The sequence below is a fragment of the Protopterus annectens genome, chromosome 10.part0, assembly GCF_019279795.1.
Source record: "Protopterus annectens isolate FY-2018-M chromosome 10.part0, PAN1.0, whole genome shotgun sequence".
In the NCBI taxonomy this organism is placed as follows: Eukaryota; Metazoa; Chordata; order Ceratodontiformes; family Protopteridae; genus Protopterus; species Protopterus annectens.
In genome coordinates this window covers 995,579,248-995,603,265 of record NC_056744.1, presented here as the reverse complement: position 1 = coordinate 995,603,265, position 24,018 = coordinate 995,579,248, and the positions used below count along the sequence as shown (strand labels likewise).

At 44.0% G+C, this 24,018-nt stretch overlaps 1 protein-coding gene across 1 annotated transcript in view; it reads left to right on the top strand.

The window, feature by feature from the left end:
* The window catches only part of LOC122813440 (AP-1 complex subunit mu-2-like), a 1,149,616-nt gene that overhangs the window by 481,449 nt on the left and 644,149 nt on the right, over nucleotides 1-24,018 (top strand). The gene's annotated exons all lie outside the window — the stretch shown is intronic.

Here is a 24,018-nt window from a genome sequence, read left to right as displayed (position 1 = left end):
TGTTCTGTTCTTGGAAGAATTGATTGTATGTATATATATATATATATATATATATATATATATATGTGTGTGTGTGTGTGTGTGTGTGTGTGTATTCTATATACATACGTTTATATATTTATTTGCGCCTTGTCATGAGGGAAGACCAGCTACATACATTTTTCTTGGTGACCCAGGAAGAGAAACTCCATCAAGAACTGATTACAAGAAGAGGTAAAACGCAATAGCTATGAAGGCAGCTGACAATAATAGCTGTTGTTACAAAAGTAGTAAGTTCATGGTTTGAGCACAAATGAGGATATGCAAGGAAGGTGGCAACAATCATGTAAAGCATTTGATACAGTCAGTGAGTATATTCATGAAAGGTAAACATACTTGAAAAAGCTAGCAGTTGTAAAGTTAAAACAATCAAAACATTTCTGATAGCTAACACAGAAGCAAAATGCATGAGAGAGAACTGTAACACCTAGACAGACTATGAGCAGGAACCAGACAGTACAAGGCAGTGTTGTATTTGGTAGAAGACACTGGGCATAGTATAGCATCTCCATTGTTATTAAATGAACACTGCACAGCTTTGTAGGTAAATACGATTTCACCCCAAATTAAGGGAGTAAAGAGAGAGTTTCAGCATATAGAACAATGCAGAACAGATTAAAAGGCATCATTTTTTTAATAGGAACATGACTAATATAACGGGTAATAGAGCTTCAGATCAGTAAGTAGATTGCTTGCTTTGTAGCTGAATACATATGTGCTGATGTTAACAGTGTGTGTCACTGTTATGACAGCAGAGTATCTGCTGCAGAAGGCCCACCATCTAGTTTGTGTGCTAGAGCTTTGCTCCCTCAGACCTTCTGTCTTGGAGAATTTCTACACTTGCGGAGCATCAGCACATTCCCAATAGAAAGAAGTCATCATCTGTACCGTTCCTTCTTGCTGCTCCATAGTTTTATGTGCATCATTGTCAGCCCTGTCTGTTCCCACAGAGCTAGTAGGTAAGTAGCCCATTGGGAATCATTTTCATTTTCTGCTAGATACTGTACACTGTACAGTTATTGGCTCTTGGTTTTAACAGCCAGTATGTGGGTAGGGTGTGTCTACCTCTGAAAAACAGATTCTTTGTAAAGGTTACTGTGTACGATTTTTGCTTGGGCCCAGAATGATTTGTCCTTGTTTCAGCAGAAGGACTTTAAGGTAGAGGGAGCATTCTCTCAGATGCTGTTTGGCCAAGAAGTTGAGGCCTTTCCCATACAACTGCTATATCCTCTTGTGTTTCTTCACCTGTAGCAGATGTTCTACTGTATAAAAAATAGTACAATGAGATGTATCCAAAAGAGAATGGAAAAAAGTGAGTTAGGACATGAGGCTTCAACTCTCAAGTATCTTTGTAGGCTCAAGAGTGCCAGACCAAGAGAGGCATTTTGCAACCCAGGTCCAGGCACTTATAATGTTAGAGGCCTGTGGCTCCTTCTGAGCTGAAGCTGTCTCTTAATTTGTGAGGCTGAGCACCTCTGAAAAGGTGTATGACTGTACCAAGTGGTCTATAATCACTGATGTGTTGGTGTGGGAGATGCAGTCTGATTCTATCCCTACAAAAATGTTGATTTGTAGTCTTTTTACTGCTTTTGATGCTGTGCAATGTTGATCATTTTCTTTCTACAAAACTATTACCAGTGAAACTGTACTTAACATATAGAGAGAGATCTGATGCACATCAACAGTCATGGATATGTCTCAGATCTTATAAAATCCTAACAAAAATTTTCATTTCCATCTTTCTGAGGCTTTTGAGGACACATCTGTAGATGGGTGCCTAGGTATTTAAGCCCGGATGTAAAAAAAAAAAAGGAAAGGCTTTTTTTCCTGCTTCCCCAACTTCTGTTCTCTCCTTTACTAGAAAATTTGTAAATATTGTAAATTGCAGGCATCTTGTCTGTCTTCAGAGTTTTTATTTTGTTGATCAAAAATATTTAGATATTTATTATTTCGGATCTCAATTTTACAAACTGAACTTTAGATCCTAATGTTACTTGTTCCCTAAAGCACAGTTCATTACTCCATAACCATTGATGTAATCATGTTTTATATATTTTATATATATATATATATATATATATATATATATATATATATATATATATATATATTTATTTTTTTTTTACTAATGAGAAAAGTCTCCAGTTTCAGGCTTAAACCATTCAAAAATAAAATAAATGCCAGCCTGGCATGCTGAAAATTAAGCTGTTTAACAAATGCAGTAACTTATAAAATAAAAGCATAGTAGTTGCTGTGGTGTATGGTGGTGTATGTGTGGCTGTACTTTTGGAAGGGATGGATAATTTGCTTTAATCTTGTTTAATGCAAACGTCATAACCATACATAAGTAGAGTATTTTAAATGTATTCAATTTATTTAAATATTTGAAAATATTGCAGTGTAAGTTACAGTCTTTCTGACATTAGGTGTCTGCATTTACCAGGGTCCAGAGTAGCACAGCTTCCCTCTGGTCCCTGTAAAAAGTGGACCTTTTTGAAACCACCACATCTGATAGGAGAGGGGTTTATCCTCCATATCCTCCATGACTGTGGCTGCATCTCTTAGAACCACTTGACACACACTTTCTTAGGCCACCACTTACCTCTCATCTCTTCTCTGTCCCACCAAGACCACTTCCTTCTTCATATCTTTATTGCTGCACTTAACACTGGTCTCCAGAGCTCTGTGTGAACTTTTTTTCTGTTATTGTTCTTGTCTTTGCTTGAGGGCTCCTTTCAGCCTTGCCTGCTATTTGTCACCAATCGCCATTGTGGTTTTAGCTTGTGTACAACTGTCACATTTTGTTTGTTTTATTCCCTCCCTTTTTGCAGATCCAGAACATGATTTTCAGAAGTGTCCATTTAAGGAAAATATCTGCCCCATATTGCTATTTTTCTCAGGACCAGCGCCATCATCATAAGATATGTGGTATTTGCAAGACTTCTACCTGAGCCAGCTATCAGTAGCAACACAAGAGGCTGCTGTTCTACCTGTATAAAGAGTGGCTGTCTAGGTTTCTTTTTTTGGTGTCAACAAGCTATTCTTCACTTATAAGCTCTTCATTCATTTCTAACTTGAGGGATTTGGTGATTTGGTCCTTAAGTGTGTTTCTTATAGTTCACAACCCAAAACTAACAGTTGGGCTTCAACCTCCTCCACCGGGTTCAGGTAGTCTCTGTTCAACCTCTCTACATGAGGTCAACAAGGCCAAGAAGTTTAGGAGGCATTGTCATCCACTTGGCAGCCAATTGCAAAATGAAACCTCCTTCAGAAATGGCTGTTGTGCAGATTTTGGATTCTTTGGCCCACAGTTCTCCCTCACTTTTGGTTGAGCCAGTTAAACTGCCAGTTTATACCTTGGGCCTGGCAACATCTGTTGAGATGGATTTAGATAAGTCTGGGTTACATCAGAATCAACAGTGCCAAGATCACCTGAGCCTTGTTGGGTTCCATCTCTGATGGTGGTCAGTCTTGGACTGTTTTGAGGTAGCTAAGGCCATAGTTTTAGTGCAGTAGCAGTTGGCTGGTCTCGTGTTGTAACATGGTTGGGACAGTGATACCAACTTCAGGACTGATTGACTATTTCAGCCTCAGCTGCCCGATTTTACCTTGTCAGGCTGGGACAGAGACTTGCATTGCCGTTGACTTTTCCTTGTTTACCTCAGTGTCATCCCTTTTCACTCCTGGTGATGGAGTGTCTGGGGCTTTAGGTGTTGTACTCTATCTGTTCCAAGGCTTCAGCTTTCTATGGTATGGTCTTCCCTTTCAATGCATTTAGCCTCAAATGTAACCTTGCTTTTGCATTATCTTATGTTGCAGTTGTACGTTCTCAACAACCACATAGGACAGGCAGAAAGTAGAACCAAGAGTTCAAAGAAAGTTGGGTTGGAAACCCTGTGAAAGTCTGTTTGTAAATAGAAGCACTTCATCTTCTTTGCAGAGTCCCACACCCCTGATTTAGATGAGAGCACAGCTACAAATTCTCAAGCATTCCCTTGATGACCTCAAGATTGGGTAAATGCTGCAGGTAATGATTTAACCGGGTATTCTCACAGACAGTCTGTCCTCTACAAATGACCTTCAAGTCCACCAATAAGTCTTCATGGGTGATTAGAAGATACACAGATAAATATAAAGGAAAAGTGGAAAATAAACAATTTATTGATGACCAAAAAAAAAGTTTTATAGAGAACTGGGAAATAAGGTAAAAGGAATTGAAAAAACAGCAAAAAAGAAGAAATAGATCTATTTTGGAGAAGTATTTTGGAGAAGTATTTATGAAGATCATTAGAACATTACAAAGATGCTAAATGGACAGAAGCAGTAAAAGAAAAAATAAGAAGTTTAAAGGTACAGGATATGAAATGGGATGAAGTAACAGCCAGAGAGATTGAGACAAAGTTAAAAAAGGTCTAACTGGAAAATCCCAGGCCCAGATGCAGTACCTAACTTCTGGTTAAAAGTATTAATATTTTTGCATGAAGATTTAGACATGAGTAAAAACTATTTATATGGGCACTCCAAACAGACACCAGACTGATTAACAACAGGAAAAACAATGTTCCTACTTGAGTGAACCTGCAAGCTACCCTAAAAATTATAGACCAATAACTTGCCTTCTGACAATGTATGAACTATATACTGGAATTGATGCCGATAGAGTTTATAGTTATTTAGAAGAAAACTCAATTATGGCAATAGAACAAAACAGCAATAAGAAAGTCATATGGAACAAAGGATCATTTGTTGTTAAATAAAGTCATAGTGGAGAACTGTAAAAAGGGGAGGAATCTAAGTATGGCATGGGTTGACTACAAAAAAGCATTTGATAGTATCCCACATTCATGGATAAAAGAGTGCTTAAAAATGTATAAGATACACCTTAAACTGATCAACTATATTGCAGTGACCATGAAACAGTGGCAGACCACTTTTCGATTAAGCAATTATAAAGGACAAATTATAATTCCTAGGATAAAAATTCAAGGGGGGATATTCCAGGGTGAATCTTTGTCACTGCTGCTATTCTGTCTTGCCCTCAACCCATTAAGTTGTCTACTTAACAGCTTAGGCCGTGGCTATAATTTGGCTCATAGAAAACAGTAAAGTCTAAAGACGTCTCATCTTCTCTATGTCGATGATTTAAAACCGTATAGCTCTTCAAATGAGGAACTGAAAGCACAACTGCAAGTTGTCAAAACTTTTGCAGATGATATAAGAATGACCGCAAAAATAGAAGTACCCAGCCAACCACAGCCAGATAGTAAAAAGCCTTATTAAAATGATGGCAAGCTCTTTCATGCAGTAATGCACTTTATCAGACCAACAAAAAACACAGAATGCACTCTATGGAACCAATTAAATCTGTGAATTAATTTACGCCCCTTAAGAATGTCATTTGGTCTTGATAAGAAGCCTTTAAATCAGGAAAACTGCAACACCAAAAAAAAAAAAAATTTAAAAATCAGTTTGCGACAAGAATGTGATGTAAAAGAACTTGAGCAAGAGGGACTGCATAAATATTTGGGAATTGATGAATGATCAGTAACTTGAGGTATTTCGTCCTTGAGCCTGTTTCTTCTAGTTCACAACCCAAAGCTAACAGTCAAGCTTCAACCTCCTTCAGAGGGTTAGGGTAGTCTCTGTTCACAAGAACAAATGTGAATAAAACTTGGTAAGGAATACTTTAGCTTTAGAAGACTTAAATTAATCCTGAAAACAGCATTGACATCTAGGAACAAAATGCAAGCCATAAACCAATTTTCTCTTCCTGTCCTAAGTTACAGTTTTGGTGTGATTGACTAGCCCCAAAATGTGTTGGATAGATTAGACAGGAAAACAAGAAGAATGCTTCATGCTCGCCAAATGATTTATTAAAATCAGTGCATACCAAGATTATATATTCCCCATTCTGAAGGTGGTATGGGCTCCTTGGAATTGATTACATGTATAGATCTGCAGTCATGGGACTGCACATATCTGCTGACCTCACAAGACCCAAAAGTAGTGAAAGTTCTGAAACGTGGAGAATAAATCTAAGATGACTTTTATGCTTAATCTAGCAGAAGCATATCGGCATCAGGCAGGAATGGAAATTAAACCAGAAGAAGATAAACTTCAGGCAGCAACTGATGTGCCAAAAAACAAAAGAAAGACTATAAGCTGAAGGACCAGATGAGAAGGCAAGAAATGTGGAAAATGCATAAATATAGTTGCAAGTATAGAAAACTTCTGGAAGAACCTCATGTTGATCAGGATTGAACACAGGAATGGTTAAGGAGAGGTGAATTCAAACCAAGAAATGAAAGGTTAATATTGCAGCCCAAGATAGTCGTACACGTTGGTTTACAAAGTCCATTGAACATGTGGGAGAAACAGACAAATGTAGGTTTTGTAAAACAGAATTGGAAACAGTTGCATACCTCATTGCTGGTTGTAATATACTAATGGCAGAAGGGCTGTATACTGAAAGGCATAATAATGTGGCAAGAGACTATTCCACTGGGGATTATGCATACATTATGGTATAGAAGTGGCTAAAAAACACTGGAAACAGCCACAAAGTATCATAGAAAATTATGAAGTTTATATCACATGAGATTACCCAATACCAACAGTTCAAAAGGTAGATGCTAGAAAACTGGATGTAGTGGTCCATGAAAAGAAGACAAAAGTAGCATTGATCATTGAAATTGCCACACCCAGTGACTACAGTGTCTTGCATACAGATAGACACAAGTCATAAGATATCGGGCTTTGCAGGCAGAAATGAGAGCAATGTGGAAGAAAGATACCCAGACAGTTCCCATAGTAGTAGGAGCAATGAGTCTTATAAAAAAAAAATCTATAGTCGTATTTAGATACGTTACTAATACATGTAACTCCGTACGAATTACAGAAGGCATCATTATTAGGCACATTCTGGGTGCTGCAAAGAGCACTTCTGGTTGACATTAAAGACAAACAATACTAATTTCTTTAATTTTAATTGTATGTTGACTTGGAATGGGATCCATTCCTGTCATGATATTAGAAACCCAAAGGACTTGGAGAAATGAAAGTGATTCCATTAGTGGTGGACATTGTGAAGGTGGCTACTGAGGATGACTGGGCCCATGTCTAACAGTGTGGCTGTAAATCCTGAAGAAGGCTGATAGCTGTGTTCCTCCCAGGAGGACTCTCAAGACTAATATGTTGAGCTCCACAGTGGCTGTTAGAATACTAGATGTGGTGTCTGAGATCTTGTAGAAGATGAATGTCCATGTATGTCACCATGTGGACCATCTGGTTCATGATAGCTTCTTTGAGGTGTCCCTGGCTTGGATGCTTTTGTGATTGAAAGTTGGTTGAATTGTCCATAAACTGTAAAGAATTCTCTCTGAGCCCGGTTCAAAGCATCTCTTCTGTGTTGGTTATTCTTTAAAATGTCCCCAAAAGATAGTGACAAGTTATGTGCTTAGTATAGAAGCAGAAAGTAATTTCCACATATCCCTAACTAAAAAGGTAAGCTTGTGAATTAAAATCTCCTCTTGGTAGCCCTTCTGTGGGTTACTGATACTGTAGTTTATAGTTTAGATGGGTAGCGAGCAAATCTGGCATGCCTCACTACATGTAGTTTACTTCCACAGACAGTTCCAGATATGGCTGTTTTCTGTTTTAGTTTAATAATGGGCATATATTTTTAATAATCTCCACTTTCTTTTTACTTTAACCTTTCTGTGCATCTCCCAAGACATTTCATTATTCTGTAGCATACATTGCAGTGTTCGTTATTGTATTAATGAGACCATGTGTTAAGGCCTTTGCTACAAGACTTCAGAGGACTGATATCAGTGCACATGTGCTGAAAAAGCTAGTAGTAGTGGTCTGACATTTTAAAGCCAAAATCAGAAAAGTAATTTTATTTCTTTTGTACTTATTTGCCTGTTTATTTCTGCTTTTAGTGGTATTTAAACAACTTTCACTGATTGTATTTTGTTTTCCTTGCTGAAGATTGAAGTGGTGTGTTTGTACATTTGCCTGAAGGAATTCATTAATTACCGTGCTGTTTTCATATACTAAATGTACTGTTTTCCCACATGTTATCTGTTTCAGCCATTTTTAATAGTATTTAAACAAGCTTTGATAATTTTATTTTGTTTCTTTACTGGAAATTAAAGTGGTCTCTGCACTAAATCTGTTTTCCATTCAATTTTATTGTTTATAACTTCAGATATCCTCCCCTGTCGTAGTTGTGGTATTCTTTACAATAGAGATCCCCTGCCTAGGGCAGCCCGATGTCTGACCTTTAGGTTATAAAGGATATGCCGTATGTATGCTCACCACACATGGCATAGAGCATAAAGGTGACATCCAGATGTATCATCCTCAAGTGTGTGAGCAGTCCGAGAGTGGTAATTCTTTGGGAGAGAATAAGTTGCTTCTATTTCTGAGAATTTAACATTACTGACTGGAGCCAAAAAACTATCTATTCTAATTTTTTTTCAGCTAACTCAGCTATATTGTACTGAGATGAGCTTTATGCATAAAGGAAGTTGCAAAATAACACATAACAGTGCTCTGAAGTTATATTGGCACTACTTACCCCAGGATTCACGAAGCCTCCGTGTAAGAGTTATAACTCTTACACGGAGGCTGCAGTTAAACTGAGTGATGTCAGCATGCTCTGCATATTCATGAGAGCATGCTGAATCACACCCAAGTCGAACACGGCCGTGTAAGACAGTAGGGGGCGTGTCCGTAGGCTGAGCCCTGCAAGCGGACACGCCCCCAGAAGTCTAAAAGTGCCCAAAGTACACACCCACAACAGAGTCCACGGAAATGTGAATAAACACAACACAACACATGCCCCTACAGACTATTAAACATAAAAGAAATATCAATGTACATTTAATATTTTTTTTAAATTGTAAAGATGTTTAACTGTGAGTGCGCTCGTGTGCGCGGGCGTGCCCGTAGCGCAGCTACAGTTAGCAGTCAGTGGGAAAGCAGATAAGAACTACATATGCAAAATAAGCCAGAAAGCAATAGCGAAGCGGTAGAGATGCCGGCTGCAGAGCAGGCATCCATGGTTCGAGCCCCCACAACCCAAATTTTTTTTTTCTCAAAATAAGCATGAAACAAGTCTCTGACACATATATGTACACATAAAACCAGAATATATGTAAAATGCAATGTAATAGCCTATTTATATTGAATAAATGTGAGCTAAGAAATGAATATAAACTGCCTTATATGCCCATAGCTGAGCTACAGTTCAACAGAGTGAGATTATGTGCCCGTAGATAAGCATAGGTTTAACTGGTGCAAAATGAGTGCCTGTAGCCGAGCAGTGGTTTACCACGCTGATTATATGTGCCCCTAATTGCGCTAAGCGGCACATGCTTGCCAATAGCCAAATAAGTGTTAAACCGGCATTCCGTTTGCGCTGAGCTGCACACCGCAAACGAGCTAACCGACGGGCAACGGTGAGCAAGCCGTATCCAAAATGCCTTTACACAGACACACCCCTCAACATGTCTAGACAGTCCTGAAAAATAAAAGCAGTGGCCAGGTTCGAACCCAGGATACTATACACCATAGTCAAGGTACAGAACCACTAAGCCATGACAGCAGTTCATAGAAATGCAATATCAGCTCATATATAGGAATGAATACAAACTACAGCATGACAATGCAGGTTTACTGAAGTTGATACAATTCCAAACTGGCCAATCACAGATATGTGCGGGAAAAACGGACTATATAAGCCCCATAGGCGGAATACACAGCATAAACGATTGTAGAACAGACCTGCAGTTAGAATGTCAGGTGTAGGTGAGGGTAGTCGCTTCCGAGCGCAGAGGTGGGGTGTTGAGGAGTCCAGGTACATGGCCTGGCTCCTAGTCCATAACCATGAGGCCCAACTCATGCAGGGCCAGGTCCTTTGGGGAGCGTACAAGGCTGAGGCGTGGGACCAGTTGGCTCATGAACTCACCAGTGCCACAGGAATTCCTAGGACAGGTGAGCAGGTCCGTCACCACCATGCGGACCTGAAGAGACGTAAGCAGGACCAACTGAACCGTTGGATCCAGGAGGCCCGGCAATCACCCAACGCCCCACCACTGAGTAAGTATAAATTAATTATGTTTGTAGAAAGTTAAACTACCTGAAATCATGGAGATGTGTATTCCAATATTACTTCATTTATATTACAGCTGCAGGTGTCCGTTCTGCGAACCGCAGAGCCTATGCTGATAGGCTGGTGCGGTTGCGCCACCAGGCAGGTCAGTAATCCACTACTAGTAACTGTAAAGATATATAAATGTATGACAGTTAGCATAAGAGTGCAGTGTAGCCAGGAAGGAATTAAATCTGCAACTCACAGAGTGTGAAAGTGTATGCAAGTATTGCCTGATTACAACAGTTCCCAGCCTGTAAGTTGAAACTAATCATGAGACTGTCCAACACATATTTTAAATAAAACTGCCCTGCCTGTAAGAAAATAGTACACAAACTGCAGCAGCAGGTAAAGTATAGCTGCAGAAGAGGATGAATCCACCTGTGTGAGATATATACTTGTGGAAATACTGAAACATGACAGAAGTGAGAGTGCTGGAAAGAACTGTAATAATTTCTGTTAAAACATGTCAATAAAGCCTAGAAGTACCAGTCTGAATAGTAACATGAAAGCAAGTGAGAGAGTGTGAGAAAGTGTCAGGAATACAGCACTACAGTAGTAATAACCCCTGAATAAAGTATACTGCAGTCAGGACATAATTAAATGCATGTGAGACCCAAAACCAAACAGAAACATCTGTTCAAAGTGTTGCTGCATGTGGAATGTGTACACCAAAATCTGGATATGCTGCTCCCAGTCTGAAATATGCAGATAGGATGACTGTCTGATATCCCAAACATCCACACCTGTCTACAGTTATAGAAAGAACAGTTAACAGGAGATGTATCTGCACAAATTTCGATATGACTTGTGTATGAACAGCAATAAAATGTAGACTTATGTTGCAGTAACAGTCCCATCTGCAAGGTTAAGTAGTTAACATATAGGACACTGTAGTCAGAACAGTAGTGTGTATATAACTGTAGCTATTATAAATGTACAGCATATGTGGTTGTATTCAAGGTGTTAATAATATGTCTGATTTACCCCACCCTCTAACCATCTATAACCCATTCCACGGAAAATGGTATGTGCAATCACAATTACCACCCCTGGACATCTGTCCTGTTGGGTCATATATATTTGCATGTCTGTTGATGCATCCGCCCTGTTCATACATCCACACCTGATGGCCTGTTGCCATCAACCAACCCTGCATGTTGTTGGACTGTGTATTACTGTTGAAATTATGCATGTGCTATGCACGCTGTTCAATGGTGTGAATAACTGGGTGTGTGGTTAATGGGAATACTAATGCATGCTGTTAAAACTAACTGTGAATGGTATTTATATGTCACTAACCCAAACTGTTATGACATAATGCAAAACATAGAACGACAGGGAAGGCGGGTTCCGGCGGACCCACCTCTCCCACCTCAGCTGGCGAGTGCACCTGGCACTAGTGCCGAAGTCCGGACCCTCCTCCGGTGGCCCTGTGCCACCTGCGGGTGGAAGCGCTGCAGGGGACGGGGCTCGCCCCCCCTCTGCAAGTGTGGCCGGAGGAGATCCACCACTCACCCTCCGTAGCGTCCGGACTGTGGTGCGTAGGGAGATTCGGGACTCTGTCCTCGAGCCCCTACGCCAGCTCGAGGCACGGGTGGCGCAACTAACGGGCTTGCCCGTTGCCCCGCCTACACAGCCCCCAGCACAGCCCCGTCCTGGGCAGTGAAGGAACAGTGGCAACTGCCTATGGGTGGGGATATCAGTTCCACTGTTGCCATCTGTGGGCTCATGGGCTCTGGACATCCCAACCTCCGTCCCCGTCAATTGTGTAACCCCCCCACACGTGTCATACACCGCCCCTGTATGCGTCTTGTTTGTCTTGTCTGTTAACCTACCCAACCTACCTCCCCAGCTGTACCGACTACCTTCACCTGACATACCACTCTCACCTGAAAAAAAAAAAAAAAAAAGGGCACTCTGTACCCACAAAAAAATTACGCCCCATACATAGCTGCCCATTCCGCACACATGTCTACTGGACATGGAACCCATCAATTCCAATTGGCTGTACAACAGGTATTATTGTTGTCCTGACACCTCTCTCAGGGGTGGAAGGTTTCAAATGTCACACCAAATTACATACATATGCACAGCTGTTGCTGCTGAAGAAATGGGCAGCTATGGGCCTTACCTACATCCCTCCTGCACATCCCAAGCTTGTTTACCTACTGTCTTACCCTCTTTGTGACCCCTTTTTCACCACTTTCCTGTCTCCCCGCTTTTCTTTCAAAGAAAATAGCGCGGGTGTGCGCAAGAGTAAGCACGTTTAAGCGGTTGTAAGCGGGTGTGCGCTTGTGTGCGCGGAGCTAACCGCCAGTGCGCATGCGTGAGCTCCGCAAACCAGCGCTAACCCGGTTACAACTGCTTAAAAGTGCCTTAGTCACTTTGATTGACAGGTCCTGTACTCAGTTCAAAAGAAAAATAAAATCCCACTGTGAGTCCCGAACCCAGGACCTTGGCAACTATAGTCTGCATGTCTTACCACTAAGCCATGACTCTTACATAGAAACACTGTGCTAAAGTAAATATATCATTTAACAGTAGGAATGAATGTAAAGGGAATATAGATGTGTAGTACACAAAGCATGACATGTAGAATCACAAACAAAACTGGTGGATTTCCATAATAGTAGTGTGTGAACAGAAACAGCCATGCTAGTTGGAAGCTAGTAGGTAATAATGTCACCATAGCACCTTGCAAGACACACACATACTCACAGCAGGATAAGCACTGCCCATACCCCACAACCTCTTACAGGAACACATCCGGACCAAGTAATACAATATGTGGAGCAAAGGCCCAAAACCAGGGACACATTACAAATGAAGTTACAACAAATGCAGACAGTTCAGAAAGTAACAGGGTCTACACCTTGTGGGATGTTTGGAAGGGTATGTAGTCTGGAACTTGAATGTTTGTCACCATATTCTGACTTGAGCCCAGACTGACCTGCCAGATAAAGGTGTGCATGAGATAATGACCAAATTATGAGGCAGACATGTGGACAGCCTGCAAATATCTGTACACATGACGGGTTCAACACCACCATATTTGAATAGTTAAGAACCTAGACATAGCAACAGTGAATGTCTTACAGGGATGCCCCACAGACCCCATGTGAAATGTACAAACAGTAGGCAGAAAGGTGTAACACATGCAATGGTAACTATGGAGTCCGGAAAGTATTCACCACTCGCATGGCAGAAAAAGTGTAGTAATACCTATGCTCATGCTAACCCACAGTCACAACTGCAGCATACCAGACATATTAATGGGTGCACCCCACTGATATGTACCATTCCATGAGGCACATAACTGGTGAACCTGAAAGCCTCTGGGGCCTGCTCAGCAGCATACCCACATATGCTAATAGATGTCAAGGCCCACACCATGGCCAGACCACACTGCATGCTGTAACACCCTAGCAGATATAGCAAGCATTCCAGGGTGTGAATGTACATGGGAAATAGGAAAGCTACAGCAGCACACAACAGTCAAGACACCTAGCAGGCACACCAGTACTGACAGTAAAGGGCAACTATTGAAGACGTAGCAACAGAGTGCAAGCAAAGGTGAAAGGAAAGCACACACACACACATGCACACATCAACAATAGTAGTAGTTGTTAGTGTACATACACAGTCAGTACAGGAAACTGGAGAAATGAATGGAGGAATGTTAACCCACAACCCACCGAGTAAAATTAGAGATACCAACCTTTACACTCACAGAATGTTGTCCACAGCATAACAGCATGGTCCCTGCCATTAACATCTGAAAGGGCTACGCCTATTTCACACACCCTTTTATAGCACAGTTCTGAAATCACAGTGAGAACTGCAATCAGTACACAACAGGCTGCATGCAATTAGCAAATGCTGGCTAACAATTGGTGCAGAGGCCATCACATGGGCATATGCAGATACCTACAAAAGTATGCTGTATTCCATGTCCACGCATGCAATAATTACATTGCACCTGGAGAGAGAAAGAGAGACAGAGAGACAGAGAGAGAGAGAGAGAGAGAGAGAGAGGGAGAACCACACCCAGAACTAGACTGCAACTAAGCAGACAGACAGCAATCCCCAGCAACAGCTACCTGGAAGCTGCAACTGTGAATTGGAGCAGCAGGACAGAGAGCCAGACATTCGCAGACACAGCTGTGACAAACACAGGTACTGTAAAGTAATACTATCAAGGTGTACATACTGTGAACCCTCCATATGTGTTATTGGGCTGTATCCATATGTATATGAAGATGTGTAATGGGCAGGGGATATACAGCACCTATCAGTGAAGGCTGTACATACAGTTGTATGTGTGAGCATCTATGTGCACATATATATGTCGTTTGATTGTAGGTTGTACTGCCATGTACTAATTAGATTACACAGCTATGTATGTTTAGCAGTATGTTAGTGTGTGTATACAGTAAGGTAGACATATATGCTGACATACCTGTCCAACATATGGCTATGTAGTTATGTCAACATATGTATGTGTATATATCTTATATGTATATATATACATATGATATGCATATATGTATACATACATAGAGAGAGAGAGATGTAGGACTACATAGACAGATGCTGATAGAATATTGTAGCGACATATCTATGTAATGCACACATGCAGAGATAGATATATGTAGATACATATACATAGACAGACTGATCTGACCACCTACAGGTATGATTGTATATGCTGACCTGCAACACAGCCTGCCCCCCCCTGTCGCCCACATCCCCTCTGCGCCCCCCCCACATCTACAGCAGAATATGTACATCAATATATATATATGTGCAAATGTATACACACATATGTACATATATATAGAAATAGACATATAGACATATCTTAATACATATATATATGTATAGAGAGAGAGTGAGAGAGATGTATACAGAGCTGGAGTGAGGCACATGTGTACAGATGTATTGCAACTGGTGCCTGGTGACAAAGGCACGGAGTGAACACCAGTGTCACATCCGGAGTATCATACCACAGTCCAGATCACCTACACAGGTAACCACCATATAAATGAGTGTCCGCCCACCACTGCATGTGTCAGGGGTGGTCAGGGTCAGACATGTGTACAATAGTGGCCCCAATGATAGTCACAGTGGCACACTATCCCTGGAATAGCTGCACATGGTATGTGTCCGCACACATGGTCAGTCAGGCATGGACATGTAGGTCGGTGTACCCCCCACAGCACGTAATGTATGCCATGGTATGGACCTCACACGACAGCAACAGATATGTAGAAGGACACAGTGACATGTACAACACGGTGACAATGCACCCAAACACAGTACCATTGCACAGTGACTGTCAACACCACAGAGTACACATATGCCGCCCACGTACAGGTTACCACCCCCAGATGCACATATGGAGGTCACACCCATGACAGATGTCCAACAGGCATTGTACCACCGCCCACCATCCACAACCTACCTGTCTGCTGTGTGTCGCCTGTGCCACTGCAATTTAGTGCACATGTGTAGGTACGGGTTCAGACTCACAGACAGGACACACCCTGCAACAAACCACACAGTGTTACGATGCGAGACTCCCCATGTGTACATGTCACACATACCCCTGCTGCATGTCACTCAGATAGGTAATATGCCATATGTGTCACCCTGTGTAACTGTGTGACGGCAGCAGGTACCATCACACCACATGTGTCACAATTGTCAGGTTAGCAGAACAGTACGCTGCTGTAGACACGGGGCATTAGCATATTGTATAGTATTGTATTACAATGTCATGTATTGTGTTGTATTGTATTGGTATGGTGAGGTGCCTCCTGCATGGAGTGGAACCACTGGTGCTGTGCGCCAGTGTACAGGTACATACCCTGTAGTCAAGGTAGTGTAACATAGCACCTCTATATGTGTGTTTAGCGCCTGTCAGAGGGTATGTAGCATGCAACTGGGGATACCAGCAGGTCCCGTCCATGTCGTGTATTCTGCTCACCTGTGGGTGTCTCTCACCTGGATAACTGTGATGACCTTGAGGTTAGGGTCAGCAGGGATAACCATGCCTTAATACAGGGGGAGGGGGGGTGACACCTGCACTGACCCTGTCCACCACAATGTCGCCTAGCTGTGGTGTAGGTGAAATATGTGTAGTGTACTACCCATGGGCATAGAGGATGGTTCCTGACCAGGTCGCTAAATAGGTCAGGTAGGCCTCCTGGTCATCTGCAGTATCACGCTTGACGTCCCACTCAACATTGCCCATGTAGTCAGTGTGATGGGAAATAGATCCTTACCAGTGCTGCTCAGACATACCCTCCCTTCAGAGACTGATGCTCTGTCTCGTAGTAGCTTACATCAAGTGTAATACAATCAGTATATGGCTGGGGTTCGCCGGACAGGATGCTGTCCCTTTGTGGACAGTGTCCTGGACATATATGGGAATGCATGAGCCATGCGGTCTTGGAGATGTCTGTAGAAAGCAATTGTGTAGGGGTCAGCATTGTGTGTTGTCTCTGACACTGGCCCAGTGGGCTGTAAGGATACCATATCAGTGTTACAAAGTGTAACGACTGTATCTGTAATGTTGTGCACTGTAGCCATCTGTGCTGGTGGTGGAGGTGGGATATGTATATCCAGGGCAAGCAGGGTGTGGTCAGCCCACAGTAGTCGCCGATGTACGCCATACAGTACCTAGACACAAACCCACAGAGTGAGGAGGTGCACCTCACCTGAATTGGTGTTCTGACTGCTGGTGTCCAGTAGTATGTCGTACGTAGCCTGGCAGGTACTGTACAACAGTTGCTGGCCGAGCACTGATACCTGGCCATCTACATGTGTATCCACCAATAGACAGACAGCTGCTACATATGTGTGATATGTGGTATCATGACAGTCAAGTAGCATGTGTAGTATGTGTGCCAAGGTCTGCCAACATAGATTGCTGATACCATGTTATCTTTTTTCCCAGGTACATGGCCCACCCAAGACATGCAACCTACTCCGTGGCTGAGGATGAGGAGATACACCAGAGCCTGGTGCGGGACTATGCAACACTCTTTTCCCGCACCAGCCAGAATCAGCAGGTGAGGGCTGCACTGTGGCAGGACCTTGTCCGTCGGGTAAATGATATAGGCATGCATAATAGGACATATGAGCAGGTACGACATCACTGCAGTGATTTGATTAGACATGTCCGTCAGCGTCGTCAGATATCCACAGGCAACAGGTCGCCACAGGTGGTGGGTGGCTACACATCCCCCACTCACCAGACTGGAGGGACTGCTCCTGAGTGTAGTGGCTCCAGTCCACCTGCAACAACAACAGCAGCAGACATGCGTCATGATGGAGGCTGGAGCCGCACAGCAGCAGGACACTGAACGTGCAGGTAATATGTCACATGTGTAGTTGACTGTTGTGTACACTGGTAGTTAATGCATGTGTGTGGTGTGTCCTTTGTTTGTAGCTGCAACCATAGTATATAATGTGCAAGTGTGATATCCGCAATATTAGCTGCAGACCTTTGAAAGGCGACTGTGGTACTCCTGACCTGTATCATACTCAGTAATATTGGCACAGTTGTGCCCACTAACATTAGTTTCCTCCTGTCTGCAGGACCCTCCGGTATCACTGCATTGCAGCCTATCCATGCTGGTGAGTGTCTATTTACTTTACCTGTAAAGATGTTGGTAGTAATAGTACCTTTTGGCACACTTAGTGGTGCCCCTTGTATGCATGTAGGTGTGTCTGTGTCTGTGTGTCAATATCACGCATACTGAGTACTGTTCAATTGTGTGAAACTGTGTGCATGTGTGCAAGTGTGCATGTGTGCATGTGTGCACCTGTGCATGTGTGCATGTGTGCATGTGTGCACCTGTGCATGTGTGCATGTGTGCATGTGTGCACCTGTGCATGTGTGCATGTGTGCACCTGTGCATGTGTGCATGTGTGCACCTGTGCATGTGTGCATGTGTGCATGTGTGCACCTGTGCATGTGTGCATGTGTGCACCTGTGCATGTGTGCATCGCTGGTAGTGTGAAGACATTGTAAACTGTGTTTCCTGTTTCCTTCCCACAGGTTCTGTTGCTGCTCTGGTGTTATCTAGCAGGGAACCTGAGTCAGGTGCCGTGGGTACTGCTACTGATGACATTGGTGTAGTGGCACAGGACGGTATGCCAGGGTCCGCCATTGGTCAGCCAATTGACAGTACACAGCTGTCGACACCATCCATGCGCACAGTTATCCTGCCAATACACCCCTTGTCACCACTGTCCCTAGGTGATGGACAGCATACAGTGGGCATTGACCAGGGTAATGTGGTATCTGCGGCACATGCTTCCCCACACAGCAGCCATGGGCATGGCCCAGAGATGGTACCACACAGACAGATGTCCAGGGGTTCTCGTGGGAGCATCCATGGGCGTACTGCCCCTGGCAGACGTGCCCACAGAGGACTTACAACCTCAGCTATGTTTCGACTGTCATGCAGGCACAGTCACGTATGGAACGGTACACCAGACAGGGTCTGAGGGAGCTGACAGCATGTCGCACAGCCATGACCGACGGTATGCGTGACATTGCGGCCGCCATCCGTGATTTCACCGACGTCGTAGACAGACGTTGTGGGGACATATTACACCAGCTCCACAACTACATGTCCATGAGCCAGGGTGATGGTGGGCGGTTGCGTCGTCGACGTGGCCGTATGCCAGCAACAGCAGCAGCTGGCAGTCGGCGTGGACGACAACAGGGCCGTGGCTGCCCCAGTAGTGCCAGCAGCAGCCCCAGCAATGCTGGGTCTGTGCTGTCATCAGACCGCCCCAGGAGACCACGTGCACGTGGCTCTGGCCAGGGCCGACAGGGCTCTGTGTCCAGTCAACGAACACCTGCTTCTGATGACAGTACCCAGTCTGGGTTGGTACCGGATACGGTCCGTAGCACCCCTGCAAGGCACAGGTACCGTGTCCGTGGCCAGAGACACTGATCTGTATGACCTGGCAGGTACAGTCTGTGGCTGTCCACAAACACCAGTATATGGCAGCCATGAGGTGGAACTGTGTGCATCCATACACACATGCAAAATAACAACACCTAGGGCTACCGCATACACGCACACACTGCATCAACACTGCCCCACCTTCTACTGCTGTCCCTCACCAACACACATACACATACATGTCAATTGGTGGTATGGGTGGCTGACCCAGGCATACCAAGTTCACACCCTGTGCATATGATGAAACTGTGCCACCTCCTGCAGTCTGTAACAACTGTGCAGGTACAGGTTAACATGTTGCTGATGCACAGGGTGACCACATAGATGTGTAGTAATAGTATCATGTTGTGAACAGTACTGTGTGCTGATTTAATTGTGGGTATATCACAGCATGCCTGATGCAGTATTTGTGTGATTGTCATGTCCTGTTGTCTACACCCATGGTAAGTACCATAGTGTATCATCTGCACATGTTGGCATACTAGTGGTAATGATGTCAACAGCAGCCTACATACATAGGTAGCACAGGGATGGGTAATGAATGTAGTAATACACAATGATGGACATGTAAATTGCAAGTGGCATGTTGGCCACACTAGACTCTGCAATGCAGATGTGTGAGGATGTTGATATGTGTGCAGAACTACACAACTGGTACAGGACACACAGGTGCACACTAGCACTGCATGCACACACCTCATACCATGCTAGACAGCACCAACACACATAACGAACTGTCACAGGAGGGAGAGTCCCCATATATGTCAGGGATACTGTGGTGGCAGGCCAGGGAGCATACATCCTACTAAGTATGGCACCACTGAGAGAAGGATCGGTGTCTGTTATTTGACATGTGTATTACTGCAGGTATGGGCACATGGGTTTATATCCAGTTATTGTACATCCTGACAGTACATGCATGTTCCGTACACTTGTGTGCACTGAGACTGGACCCTGGCCATCTGACCAGTGTATTTCCATGTACATGTGCATAGCGCCTGCATATGTGCAGTGTTACCTTATGGAACTGGTACAGCTTGTTTGTTGTACAATGGACTACATGGAGCCCTGTTCACTGTACCTTTGTTTGCATGCATGTTTGCTTGCAATTACCCTGGAATACCGATCACACCTGCAATGCATAGTTATAGAGCTTCTGTGGACTCCTAGTGCCATCTGTGTAGCCTACTATATGTATGGCCATGTCCCACTTGAGAGGTTGCCACTGTTTGACCTGTTCACATGTACATTGACTGTGACACAGTGCATATGACCTGCCTGACATGTGTCCACGTGAGCAGTCATATATGCTACTGCTAAGTAGTCACAGGCACTACACCTTCACACATCCATCTCCTGTTGAACTACCTGCTTTGCTAGGGACAGCCTGCACCTGTCACCCCTGGCCTATCAGATATTGGCAAAGCCTCTTGCTACCCCCATAGTGCCTATGTTAGGCAGGGCTCACATGACAAACCCACCTTCATAGGTATCACAAGGGATAAGACACTAAGAGCAATGCTACCCAACGCCAGATGTCTAAACCTCCAGATGCATGCACCCAAAACACTCCTTTGCATGGGAAACATCGATATGTGTGCAGTAACAGATGCCTGGTTCAGGGCTACTGAGAGCACACCAGCACTACCGGTGTAACCCAGTTGATTTCTTTGCTACAGTCACCAAGGCCATTGGCGAAGGGAAGGTGGTTCACACAGCCTACCTGGACCTTGCAAACGGCTTCGCAACAATACCCCACTTGGGCATTCTAGGAAGCTCACCAGCTTAAATATAAGCCCCTATGTCACTAGATGGATTGCACAGTGGCTCAAGAACAGAACCCACATGGTTAGCATTGCTGGAGCCATGCCAGACCCCATAACAGTTACAGGTTGTGTCCCAGAAGGCTCAGTCCTGGGACCCTCTTGTTAAGTACATATTTATTGGAGGTACAGGCCAACACGGATGAACTGTGGCTGTCCAAATATGCAGATGACTGCAAACTGGACACCATAATCGACTCCCCAGCTGACACAAGCATCTTCCAAAGGGGCATCATAGCAACAGACAACTTGTGCCAGAGCCATGGCCGTCTGCTGAACAGTGTGTAGAAGGGGAATGTGCATCCTGTAGTCTGTTCACCTAGTTACCAAAAGGGACATTGTCCCCACACACACTAACCCCTCAGCCAAAAACACACACTTGCCAATTGCAGGATTCAAACCCCTATCTGACTGTTATGACACGTGAGACAGGCGCATTAGCTGAGCACGCTATTTGCATTACTGGGGGTTTTCTCTTCCCCTGCTATACTTATAGAGTGCTGACATCATCAGTGTTTAGAAAAGGGAATGGGCATCCTGTAGTGTCCTATCCTATTTGCCAAAAGGGACACTTCCCTCACACACTAACCCCTCTCAGACAGACACACACACTTGCCATTCACAGGAATCAAACCCCTACCTAGCTATGTTATGACACTTGAGACGGACGTATTAGCAGAGCGCGCTATTCGCATTACTGGGAGGTTTCCTTTCTCCTGCTCTACTTATAGGGTGCTGACATCATCAGTGTTTAGCAAAGGGAGGGGCATCCTGTAGTCTGTTCACCCAGTTTCCAAAAGGGACATTTCCCTCACACACTAACCCCCCTCAGACAAACACACACACTTGCCATTCACAGGAATCAAACCCCTACCTAGCTATGTTATGACACTTGAGACGGACGCATTAGCAGAGCGCGCTATTCGCATTACTGGGAGGTTTCCTTTCTCCTGCTCTACTTATAGGGTGCTGACATCATCAGTGTTTAGCAAAGGGGAGGGGCATCCTGTAGTCTGTTCACCCAGTTTCCAAAAGGGACATTTCCCTCACACACTAACCCCCCTCAGACAAACACACACACTTGCCATTCACAGGAATCAAACCCCTACCTAGCTATGTTATGACACTTGAGACGGACGAATTAGCAGAGCGCGCTATTCGCATTACTGGGAGGTTTCCTTTCTCCTGCTCTACTTATAGGGTGCTGACATCATCAGTGTTTAGCAAAGGGGAGGGGCATCCTGTAGTCTGTTCACCCAGTTTCCAAAAGGGACATTTCCCTCACACACTAACCCCTCAGACAAACACACACACTTGCCATTCACAGGAATCAAACCCCTACCTAGCTATGTTATGACACTTGAGACGGACGATTAGCAGAGCGCGCTATTCGCATTACTGGGAGGTTTCCTTTCTCCTGCTCTACTTATAGGGTGCTGACATCATCAGTGTTTAGCAAAGGGGGGGGCATCCTGTAGTCTGTTCACCCAGTTTCCAAAAGGGACATTTCCCTCACACACTAACCCCCCTCAGACAAACACACACACTTGCCATTCACAGGAATCAAACCCCTACCTAGCTATGTTATGACACTTGAGACGGACGCATTAGCAGAGCGCGCTATTCGCATTACTGGGAGGTTTCCTTTCTCCTGCTCTACTTATAGGGTGCTGACATCATCAGTGTTTAGCAAAGGGGAGGGGCATCCTGTAGTCTGTTCACCTAGTTTCCAAAAGGGACATTTCCAGCACACACTAACCCCCCTCAGACAAACACACACACTTGCCATTCACAGGAATCAAACCCCTACCTAGTTATGTTATGACACTTGAGACGGACGCATTAGCAGAGCGCGCTATTCGCATTACTGGGAGGTTTCCTTTCTCCTGCTCTACTTATAGGGTGCTGACATCATCGGTGTTTAGAAAGGGAATGTGCATCCTGTAGTGTCTTTTCCTATTTGCCAAAAGGGACATTTCCCTCACACAGACTTACACACACACCAACCTCACACACAGACAGACACACACACACACACACACTGAGCACTTGCAGGATTTGAACCCCTATCTAACTATGTCATGACACTTGAGACGGACGCATTAGCGGAGCGCTATTCGGATTACTGGGAAGTTTCATTTCTCCTGCTGTACTTCTAGGGTGCTGACATCATCTGTGTTTGGAAAGGGGAATGTGCATCCTGTGGGGAAGCAAACACCAAGCACACTATGGCTAAGCTGTCATTCCCTAGGGCAAACAGCCTAGTGTTGACCTCTACACCATTATGTTTAATTGTCAAATGCACATTATTTGTTGCTGATAGACTGTTTGCATATCTTTATTGCCATAGCATTCCCTGTTGGTATGAACAACCTCTGCATCTGTGGAAACTGTTTGCATATGGGAGGGATCCACTATATCACGTATGTCTCTGTAGTCATTTAACTGTGTGCACTGGGCAGACTGCTGTAATGTGGTTGGTTCCTGGCATAACACATAACAATACCAGATATGTGTGTCCCACTGCTAAACCAAGATTTGGACTAAGTGTGTGAGCATGCCCAGTTCAGCCTTCCCATGGCATGTTGTCAAAGTGTGTGAGCATGCCCAGTGTGATTATTCCATATGTTGGACTCTGCAGACCACCACATTTGTGGATGTGTGTGATCTTCACAAACTAAGTGTGTGAGCATGCCCAGTTCAGCCTTCCCATGGCATGTTGTCAAAGTGTGTGAGCATGCCCAGTGTGAGCATTCCATATGTTGGACTCTGCAGCCCACCACATTTGTGGATGTGTGTGAACTTCACAAACTATCACCCGCTCATGGTTGTGGGTTGTGTGTCATGTTGTGTAGTTACTGTACAACTGCTTTGTGTGTGAACACAACAGGATTATACTGTGCCTGCAGTGTTTGCATGGGATACTTTGCATGCAGTCGTCAACATCCTTTCACACTGACCTAACACTGTAGTACTGTATAGTGTACTGGCAGTACTTTGACTGTGG